We start from the raw sequence: 12,019 nt of genomic DNA, 5'->3' as shown, positions 1-12,019 counted from the left end.
TTATTCACCTAATTAATGTAACCTCAACCCTAATGTTCAGAAAATTTTATAATCTAAAAGCAATATTTTGATTTCCTAAGAATACTTTGAAGTGCTTCAATGTGTAAGTAAATAGAACCAGGATTCCTTATTTAAAAATAAAAAAATAAAGTAATTTTAAAATATACTTTACAAAAATAATATGTAAGGAATGTCAAACCACAATACATGTGTTTTTTTGGAAAATGCTAAAACAGCTGTTTTCAGATGAGTATGGTTAAAAATGTACCGGAATATCACAGCTTCTTCAAAGCAGTTCAGCTTGCCTTCACATAAATTTACTTGTTTGCTTCTCAGAACAGGGCTTCCCTTCCCTTCCCTTTAACAAATGAACAAGGAGTGAAGCTCAGAGAGTTAAGTGGCTAAAAGGCCCTGAATCCAAACCTCAGGGCTGACTTGTGTGATTGTTTAAACTTGAACCTCCATGTTCTATCCTTACATCCAACACACAATCTGCTGGCCCATAATGACAAAGGTTCATTCAGCGAGTATTTATGGGACACAGAGCATAGGTCAGGTGCTCAGCTTCGCTGTAAAGTGGAAAACATTATCATCTTCATTATGGTCTTTTCAACCTAATGAATAAAAGACTGGCACTTATAAATAATAATTTAAAATATGATAATAACAGTTTCTCAAAAAAATAAACATAGAGTTACCGTGTGATCTAGCAATTCTGCTCCTGGATATACACCCCAAAGAGTTCAAAGCATGGACTCACATATATGTTTATACCCAGTGCTCATATCAGCATTATTCACAATAGCCAAAAGGTGAAAACAACCCAAATGTTCATTGATGGATGAATGGATTAACAAAAAATGGTACATAAATAGAATGGACTATTATTCAGCTTTAAAAGGAAGGAAATTCTGACACATGCTACCACCTGGATGGACCTTAAGGACATTATAGTAACAAAGAAGACAAATATTGTGTGATGTTATATATGAGTTCCTCAGTAGTTAAATTCATAGAGACAGAAAGTACAATGGTAGTTGCCAAGGGCTGGGAGAGAGGGTAAGGAGAATTAGTTTTTAGAGTATAAAGTTTCCATTTGGGATGATGAAGAGTTCCGTAGATTGGCTGCATAACAATGTTAATGTGTTTAACATTAGTGCATTCTAAACCTAAAAAAGGTCAGAATGGTAAATTTTATGTTATGTATATTTTATTATAATAACTATATAGAATAACACACATGTCATGTACTGTACTAAACATGTTCTAGATATTGTTATCTTGTTTAGTCACAATAACAACCCTAGAAGGAATGTATCATTATTTTCCCCTTGTTATACATGTTCAAATAGTTTCAGAGGCTAAAAACTATGTTGTCAGTCATTCAGCTACAGAGCACACAGGTTGTGAACAGAGTACTCTTTAACTCCAAAACCTTGCATATAAATTATTCTCATCCCGCTCTACTGTTTATTTATAATAAATTGAAGCTTTCACAATGTTGTGGCTGCCAACATTTTGGTTGAAAGGCCATCTGTTGGGGAGCACACAGGATTTGTTTGGTAAGTGTGTAAGGAGGACATTCTGAGAAAAGGGAAGTGTGATGAAGGTGGCCTGCCCTGTTTATTGGAATTCCCCAAAGGTGGCACCCCTAATTATTCCTTGACCTTTCCAAACAAGTCTGTGCACGTGCAGACCCCAGGTGTTTACTAGAATAATTATGCTTAATCTTTGGGTGTCCTTGCTTAAAGGGCACCGCAAACACATGTACCCTCCCAAATTTACTTACCCTACTGATTGTATGTAACAGATAAACTTTATCTCAAACTGCTGTCACAATAAAAGCCTAAGGAGGCAGGCAATCAGGCTGTCTGGTTCCTTTAGCCAGGCAGTCCCTTAGCCCTCTCTTTCACAGCAAACATTGTATCAGAGTAATCATACATCTGTCACTCAGGGGCTGCTGGTCAGCCATCTGACAGGGGTTTGTGTGTGTGTCTGTATGTGTGTGTGTGATGCTCCTTTGAAAGAAAGGTGTCTTTTTTTTGCCCCCCAAATTTACTATAATGTATCTGGGTGTGGTTTACCTTTGATAAATACTGCCAGGAGATTGTAGAACTTCATCAATCAATGACTTTATGTCCTTTGTAAGTTTTGCAAAATTCTTTGCCATTTTCTTTTTAAAAATTGCTTCTGATTCATAGTCTCTCTCTTCTTATTTTATCAATATTTGTAAATTACTTTAATATCAGAATTTTTTCATCATGACCTACAAATCAGTATTTCTTTCTCTATAATATTTTTCTTTCATGCTCCAGTCTATCTTGGGTTTTGTTGTGTTGGTTATTGTTTTGTGTTTGGTTTTTGTTTTGTTTTGTTTTGCTTTGCTTTACTCCTAGCTGAGGATAATTTTTCCATTGATTTTCAGAAAATTGAAGGGAGGAAGGGGAGAGAAACATTGATGTAGAGAGACACATTGATGGGTTGCCTCCTGTACACATCCCCACCTGGAGCCAGGGATAGAACCCACAACCAAGATATGGGACCTTGACCAGGAATCAAACCCACAACTCTTTGGTCCATGGGGTGACACTCTAACCACTGAGCACACTGGCCAGGACTGTTGTTTTTATTTTTTTTTAATTTTTTACTGACCTATCTTCCAGTTCACTAATCTTTAGCCTTTTCTTCAGCAAAAAAAAAAGCTGCTCAATCATGAATTTAATTGTAGTTATTTTATTTTTCACATCTAGAATTCGGCTTTATTTTTATAGCAGTTTTCTGATTAAATTTTATTTTTTTTTTCTATTTTCACAAGCTTATTAGCCACAATTATTATCAGCTCTAGGTCTGTTATCTGCCTTAAATCTTTTTCCATTTTCTGTTCATTTTTAACACATAAATTTTCTAGAAAAGGTTTGTAATTTCAGATAAGCACAGAAACTTACAAAGCTCTCCAAAGGAGCTACCGAACCATTCCTTCAGACATTTTCATGCCAGGCAGCATCTGTCTTCTAAGTTCTCTCAAGTGAAAAATAATTTTCATATTTTAGTTAAAGAATGACAGATGTTAAAGTTTAGGCTTTCAAGGATTATTCACTAAGGTTAGTTTAGTATGAATACTTTATGACGTTAGTAGCTCACATTTGAGGATCTCTATATATTTTTCATGAGATAAACTTTTGGATGCCAATTTCTTTTATTGATGGTCTATATCCCTCTAGTAGCAAGAAAGAACCACAGTGGCATGTAAAAGCATTGATGATAAATCCAGGGATTGTTTCTCCTAGTGGAGAGTCAGGAGGAAAGTGTTTTCCTGAGTTCTGACAGATAACCTCAAAAAAACAAAATAATAAATTAAAAAAACCCTGAAGACACACACAAGGAAATGAGGCATATTTTCCTGCTACTTAAAATTTTAGTTTGGTCATGAGTCAGATGTCAAGAAGTAACCTTAGAGGAAAATTCCTTTAATTGACAAGGATAATATTCTAAAAAGTAACAATCATGTGGATGTGTATAGACACCATATTTGAAAATAAAGATTCAATTGCAGTACTTTTGTTTTGGTGCTCAGCTTATTAAGAAAATGGCTTAACTCACGGCTTAGTGAGTCATGTACATGGGGTAAAAGAGGTGAATGTAAGCTTGTGGTTGGAAACCAACAATTTTTATAGTGATGAAACTGATATTTCCTGAGCTCCAGTTGGTAATTGGTGGTGGCACAATCATAAGAGAAAAACATACTGTGTCTATGATACCTTGGCTTGTGAAGTGCATATACATCGTTATCTGAATAGTATTTTGTTTTTCATATCTGACCTCTCAGGGCAGGTAGGACAAACCTGGAAACAAAGACACAAGGACTTGTCTGAGATCCTAAAATTAAAATAGAAAGTAGAAATCATCCAATTTGAAATCTAAAATAAGCTTTCTATTTGTCTTCAAGAAATTTGCAAGTTGTGTTCATCGAGCATTTACTACATATAAAATAGTGAAGTTGGTACGTGGGAAACAATAATAGCCAAGATGCAAAATCTCAGCATTTAAGGGCTTCAAAGTCTAGTGAAAGAGAGACCAAAATAAAAAATATTAAAAATATATTATGCTACAGTTTGATGAGATCTTTCACAGTAGAATGTACAGCATTTCACAAATGCTACGTGAAAGATACCAAAACTAATGGCTGCCTTTCCTAGGATTGTTGCAGGATTATCTACAAGTAGTCTTTTTTTTTTTTTTTTTAAATATATATTTTATTAATTTTTTACAGAGAGGAAGGGAGAGGGTCAGAGAGTTAGAAACATCGATCAGCTGCCTCCTGCACACCTCCCACTGGGGATGTGCCCGCAACCAAGGTACATGCCCTTGACCGGAATCGAACCTGGGACCCTTCAGTCCGCAGGCCAACGCTCTATCCACTGAGCCAAACCGGTTAGGGCTACAGGTAGTCTTGTAGACAAAAGAGAAAATGACATCTCAGATGGAAAGTATAGCACACTCGAAGGCACAAAGAGAAAGCACGGCCTGCCTATTCAGGAGTAAAGGGAAATTGACATGACCAGATTATAAAATGTGCATTTTGAGATGATATGTTGGTGAGAGGAGGTCAGCACGGCTAAAATCATAAAGGGACCTTCCATTTCCATGTCTATAAAATGGAGATCTTAGTGGCTACACCGGTAGATACATTGCTCCGATATTCTGTCTTCAGGGTTACAGTACAGATTTGCCCAATTGCTGGAGATTCGGTGACTTACAGCTCTCAGCAGACTTTGGCTGGGGAACTGTACTGGGCTGCATGAAGCCTCTTCACCCATGGCCAAGGCTCCAGACAATTCTTGTCAACATGGGCGGATGCAGCCAGGCCCCCTTGCCTCTGTTTGGGACAACTCTGGGTGGCCATCTCCGCTCAAAAACTCCCTGTAGAATAGGCTGTGAATTTGCTGTGACTGCCTTGCAGCTGGCCATACTCTCCTGCCTGACCCTGCTTCCTTATTCCCACATGGTGCTGATCCCTAGTGCTCTCCAACAAACTTCCGAAATACAAATCGCCCCCAGGGTCTATTTTCCAAGTGCTCGAACCAAACTTCCCAGTGTTGTTAACACTATATAGAAATTACTAGAAACCCGTTGCACGAAGTTTCGTGCAATAGACTTTCACCTGGCTGCCAGCAGCAGTTTTCCGCCAGCACCAGTTTTCCTCTGGCCACCCGCCGATCAGAGCGCCTCCCGCCAGCGCGATCGGCTACCCCGAGAGGAACTCCGATCCGGGAGGCGCTCCGATCGGCGATCGGCGGGTGGCCAGAGGAAAACTGGTGCTGGCGGAAAACTGCTGCCAGCAGCCACGCAATCGGCCACCACCAGCGTCTTCCACCGGCCCCATGGGTCCTTCCACAGCGTTGGCCTAACGGCCGGTGGGAGGAGCGGGAGTCGGGGACTCGCGAGTCCCCGCCCCCTGCTCCTACTGCCAGCCAATCGGCCACCCTGAGTCCCGCCCCCGCGTCTCCAGCCGGCCCAATCGTGGGCGTAGCGGAGTGATGCAATTTGCATATTGCCTTTTTATTATGTAGGATAAATGTGAAAAAACATGTTCCCTATATGAAACACTACATAAACACCAAGTGTGAAATCAGCTATTGGGTAAAACAAGTAGTAATTGTGAATAGCTGTAGAGGCTATTTAAGATGGTTGCCATATCCAAGACAGCTGATACAATATTATGTCCAAAGTTTTTTATCTTTTCAGCTAAATTTATAAAATTTCTAGTAATTCTTTAATGAAAATGGGCAAAATAACACTTGCACATGCTAAAAAAATAATTGTATGGAAGGGCCTAGGATAAAAAGCAATAACCTCCTATCTAATCCCCTACCACCATCACAACACCATACACCCATCATTCAACATCCCATTTCTAACCTATAATCATTCTCAACAACTTTTTTGTTTGTCCTCCTAAAGTTTCCTTCATCATGCTAAATTATATCCTTACTGACCTTTTATGATTATCAACAATATGTTGTCTCAACTTCCAGTTCCAAAAAAGTGTAGGTTTAACTCCATCTCCCCATTCTCTCCAAACTTCTCATAGTTAAAATGATATCTGATAGTTAAAATGATTACCTTTAAATGGCAGTCTCAAACCTCTATCAATTGTTTTATAAATATGGGTAATATGTCTTTATTTGATATATTAGATAAGGAGATTAGCAAGTTTCTCCTCCTTCCTCTTGCTTCCTTCTGTACATCTCCTAGTTGACAAGGACTGATATGTTCAGTAACCAAAATTCAGTCCCTTTATCATCCCTGGTATCAGGTCAAATCAAATAGCTGCCTCTTTTCTTTCCCTCCACTGATTCTCAAAATCATGCCATATTTTGGGTTGCTTATTACTTAGAAAATACATATCTCTACTTCTCATCACAAAATTTTACTTTTATCTCTTTGTCTCTATTTTCTGGCATGTGTCCACCCCTTAACAGCTACTTCAACCACAAATTTAAATAAGCTTTTCTTTCCAGACACTGCTCTTATGTTTTTCTATTCTATGTTTTCTCCACTATTCACATTCTGTGCTAAATAATACTTTGTCTTGGGGGCTGTGCTCTGCATTACAGGATGTCCATCAGTGTCTCTGGCCTCTACTCTCTAGATGCCAAAAACATTCTCCCTCCCTCAATGTGAACAATCAAAAATGTCTCTAGATGTTGCCAAATGTCATCTGGGATTTAAAATCATTCCAAATTGAGGACCAATGGTCAATAAAAATTACTGTCAGTAATATTGTAATAACTGTTTGGTGTCAGATGGGTACTAGACTTATTGGGGTGATCACTTCATAGTTACATAATGTCCAATCACTTTGCTGTACACCTGAAACTAACATAATATGGTATATCAACAGTAGCTAGAAAATTAAAAAAAAAAAACATTAAAAAAATACAAATTATTGCTGACCGGTGTGGGTCTGTGGTTGAGCACAGACCTATGAACCAGGAGGTCACAGTTTGATTCCCAGTCAGGGCACATGACTGAGTTGTGGGCTCAATTTCCAGTAGGAGTCATGTAGGAGGCAGCTGAATGATGATTCTTTCTCATCATTAATGTTTCTGTCTCACTCTCCTCCCTTCCTTTCTGAAATCAATAAAAATATTTAAAATATACAAATTACTAGATATAACCCAACTTACTCTCTGCATATTTTTGAGACTGACAGAACTAAAGATCCTTCCCTTTGGTAAGCTTCTTGCTACTTGCCTAGGTCTTTGGACTGGTTCACAGGGAATGAATAGAGGCTGTTGACCTGCCCAGGTCCTGCGCTGGGTTTCTCTTTTGGAAGACTGACAGGCAGGCCGACATAATTACCAACAACACTAGCATGGTGCTGAATATGTTTTGGTAACTGTGAAAACATCTATAAGGCTAAACAATTTTCAAGACCTGCTTCCCCACAGAAAAGCCTTGACATTGATGTGATTCTAGTTGTGGTTCCATGATTTCATCTTTGGGAACTTCTCAATATGAATCATAATGCTGATTAGAAGCATCAACTACAATCAAAGAAGAAGAGTGTGAAAGATCCCAGTGGTGCTAAAAGCCCCAGCTCCTCACCCTGCCCATCCCCCAAACAGCTTTTTAGGAATTATAAAGGCAAATCTGGATTTCATTTAAGAATAGGAAATCCAACTTAATATCCTTAAATTCAAACCAGTAGTCTCAGTGAGCACATTTTCACAACCTTTAATACTTCAATGGAGAGAAAACAGCATACTGGAAATCTGTACAAGGCAAGTGACACTTTTTTTTTTTTTTTAGTCCCTCTCAGTCTAGATACTCAGAGAGGAATTTTAACCTATTTAATTTTAATACTTACAGTGTTTATTGTTGCCCTTCCCCCACATGCACACTCCCTCAGGGAAGTTAGATAATTAACTCAAGGTCTTACAGCCTAGGGGCAAATAGTTCTGTGGTTCAAGTCCATGTCTTCAATTATTAGAACCCACTCTGCTATTCTGCATTTTAGTGAGGATGGATGATCACCTTCCTTGGGAAGAAATGACCTTTTATATGCATTTGGGTGTAGCCCAGAATATCCCATGTGGAGTAAGTAGCTGCTTCTCTTTGCTTATCTACAGAGAGGTGTACTGTATGCACTTCTGCAGAGGACTAGGACAAAAAGATTTCTAACACTAATAAACTGCTACTGGCTTGATTACTGAGTCTTAACAAGTCCATTTAAGAATATTATCTCCAATAAGGGTTTAATCTCCAAAACTTATAGGGAACTCATGCAATTTAACAAAAGGAAAATAAACAATCCAATCAAAAAATGGGCAAAGGACCTAAATAGACACTTCTCAAAAGAGAACATATAAAAGGCCAAGATACATATGAAAACATGTTCAAAGTCACTAATCATCCGAGAGATGCAAATCAAAATGACAATGAGGTACCACCTCACACCTGTCAGAACAGCTATCATCAACAAATCAACAAAGGACAAGTGCTGGAGAGGATGCAGAGAAAAAGGAACCCTCGTGCACTGCTGGTGGGAATGCAGACTGGTGCAGCCACTGTGGAGAACAGTATGGCGTTTTCTCAAAAAATTAAAAATGGAACTTCCATTTGACCCAGTAATCCCACTTCTAGGACTATATACCAAGAAACACCAATCAGAAAGGATATATGCACCCCTATTTCATAGCAGCACAATTTACAATAGGTAAGATTTAGAAACAGCCTAAGTGCCCATCAGCAGATGAGTGGTTTAAAAAACTGTGGTACATCTACATAATGGAATACTACACTGCTGTAAAAAAGAAGGAATTCTTACCAGTTGCAACAGCATGGATGGAACTGGAGAGCATTATACTAAGCAAAAATAAGCCAGTCGGAGAAAGATAAATATCACATAATCTCATTCTTTTGTGGAATATAATGAACAACATAAACTGGTGAACAAAAATAGAACCAGAGTCACAGAAGCATTGAACAGACTGTCCAACCTATGAGGGAAGACCGGGGGGTGGGGGGGAGCGGTGAGGGGGTAAGAGATCAACCAAAGGACTTGTATGCATGCATATAAGTATAACACATGGACACAAACAGTAGGAGGGTGAGGGCATGTGCTAGGGGGTGGGATCGGTCAGGGAGAGGTCAATGGGGGGAAAAGGAGACTTATGTAATAACTTTAAACAATAAAGAATTTAAATTTTAAAAAAAGAACCTTATTTCTGAGAAATGGATTCTCATTTCACTACAGTGCTGAAGTGTGAAAGGAAACTCTTAAAGAGTGACAGTGTATACTTTTGATTTCAAAGAATTAACATCTATTTCCTACCTGCCACCTACAAGCCAGACTTTGTGTCAAGTTTATATAAGCATAGTCTCTGTATTAGTTTCCTCGGGCTTTGGGACCAAATTGCCAAAAAGGAGGTGACTTAAAATATCAGACATTTTCTTTCACAGTTTGCAAAACTGGTGCCAGCAGCACGAAGCTCTCTCTGAAGGGTATAGAGAAGGATCCCGCCTTGCACCTTCCACCTTCTGGTGGCTCCAAGCTTTCCTTGGCTTGTGGCTGCATCTCTCTAATCTCTAATTCTGTCTTCCCCTCTGTCTGCTTCCTTCCCTCTCTGTCTGCTTCCTTCCCTCTCTGTCTCTTAACAGGACATGTGGCATTGAATTTAGGGTATACCTAGATCAGTGGTCAGCAAACTGCGGCTCACGAGCCACATGCGGCTCGGTTTGCTGCTCTGTTGACTAATGAGTTCGCCTTAATCACAAGGAACAACAACAGCCTATAATTATTGGAATGGAGATAATCCATGAGGATCTCCCCTGGAGATCCTTCATTTAATTGAATCTACAAAGACCCTTTTTCCAAATAAGGTCAAATAGGATCTAGGGTTTAGGGCATGGACATAATTTTTTGGGGGGCACTCTTCAACTCACTACAGTATATTGCCTAGGGTAGCTTACAGCTTAATAGGAAAATTAAATTAAAAAAAATTGTATAGATGATATGGCAGAAATCTAAATAGAGGGTAATGAAGATACAAAGGAGTGAAACACATCTCTTGCAGGGATTCAAGAAAGGTTTCACAAAGAAGGTATTCCTTCAGCCTGGTCTGGAAATGCCAAAAAATGAAAATATAGAAGCATAAAAGTAGTGTGGGCTTCTGAAGCAGAAGTAGTACACTATATTCCATCAGCTACAGATGTGTTTTGTTTGGCTCACACAATATTTGCCTACACAATATTTAATGAGCACTTGAATGAATTGCCAACATTTAAATCCTGGGACATCTGACACAATAATCGTGGTGTCCTGTTTCTTTTGAAAAAGTGAAGTATCTGGCAATGTTGGACCTGTATTAGTGCAAGACACAAACCATCTGAAGCTCAGAGCAAGTACTGCCTTTGGATGGGACCTGTATGTTTCAGTTTCAAAATATCCCCACAATTGCCTCTCATTTACATTATAATTATGTCAAGTGTCATTTGTTGTTGTTAATGAACTTGTGCTATTTCCTAATGATAATTAGGAGTAAAGACATTTAATTTTATCTGTCTTTGTTAAAAGTAGGAACATAAAAAATAGAGAGATTTGTGATTTAAAAAAGAGTGAGAAAGCATACTTGTATATGGAAGGGAAGATTTTCTTTTTCTTCAAAATTCAAAGTATGTCTGAGGTGGAAGTAGAAATTTTTTACTCTTGCACACTTCATTCATTTATGTTTCCTGTGCATTTTGCTTCTGGGGCATTTAAGCCTTCAACTCTTGCCTTTACTTCTTAGATCTGGGAGGATATGTTGAGAAGTAGAGGGGTTTCTACTATAGAAAATATGATCAACTACAGTCTTTGTTGCTCTGAGGATTTGTCAGCAATCTGCAGCCAATTAAGTATCATAATTTGTACCCATCAATTTTTCCCCAACCAACTCTTACTATTGACATTTTTAATATTGGGCAATTTGATCCTATTCATCCCTATTAAATTTTCTCTTATGCTTTCCAGTTCAAGAATCCAACCTGTTGAGATCTTTATGAATCTTCCAAGACATAACCTAACTTTCTAAGAGTTATGTAGCAGCAAATGTATCTTCATACAAAGCATCGATAAAGATGTTGCAGGATAATATCCACTACAGCACACTGTAGACCCAAGTCCCCTTTTTGAGATAAATATGGATCAACATTTAGCATTCTTCTCTAGCATTGTGATATAACCCTATACTTCCTGTTTCCAAGGTTAATGTGATGAACTTTGTTGAATTCTAGGCTGAAAAAAAGAGTGAGATTAAAACTGAAGGGAAGAGAGAGAGAGAGAGAGAGAGAGAGAGAGAGAGAGAGAGAGAGAGAGAGAGAGAGAGAGGAGAGAGAGAGAGAGAGAGATAAAGTAGCAATGAAACAGAAATTGGGAGATTTCGAGGAAGATTAAGAATCACCAACATCAATGAGGATCATTTGATATTGTTTGTTTGTTTGTTTGTTTATTGTTAATCCTCACCCTCAACCTAGGATATTTTTCCATTGATTTTTAGAGTGGAAGGGAGGGAAGCGGGGAGAGAGAGACAGAAACATCCATGTGAGAAAAACACATGGATTGGTTGCCTACTACATGAGCCTTGACTGGGGTCAGGAATGGAACCTGCAATCCAGGTACATGCCCTTGACCAGGAATTGAACATACTAGTATGACCCTTCTCTGCACGGGCTGATGCTCTAACCACTGAGAACAATGTCCAGGATGTGATATTGTTTATTTTTAATGAAGGTATTTGACTTCCAGTGATCTCTCTTTTATTTATGAGTCCTCACAAACAATATACTTAATTTTTTTTTCTAAAAGTGTGTTGAAATCATCAATCCTTTGTCTGGTTTACAGTTTCTGAAATGGATACTTTCTTTTTTAAAAAGAAACTTTAGAAAATATTTACATAACAGCAACTTTAACAAGTATGTAAAATGCTGCTTTATGAATTACAATACCCTTTGTAGTAAAACAATAAATCTAGTT

Source organism: Cnephaeus nilssonii (assembly GCF_951640355.1).
Source record: "Cnephaeus nilssonii genome assembly, chromosome: 1".
Classification (NCBI taxonomy): Eukaryota; Metazoa; Chordata; class Mammalia; order Chiroptera; family Vespertilionidae; genus Cnephaeus; species Cnephaeus nilssonii.
This window is presented reverse-complemented; position numbering follows the sequence as displayed.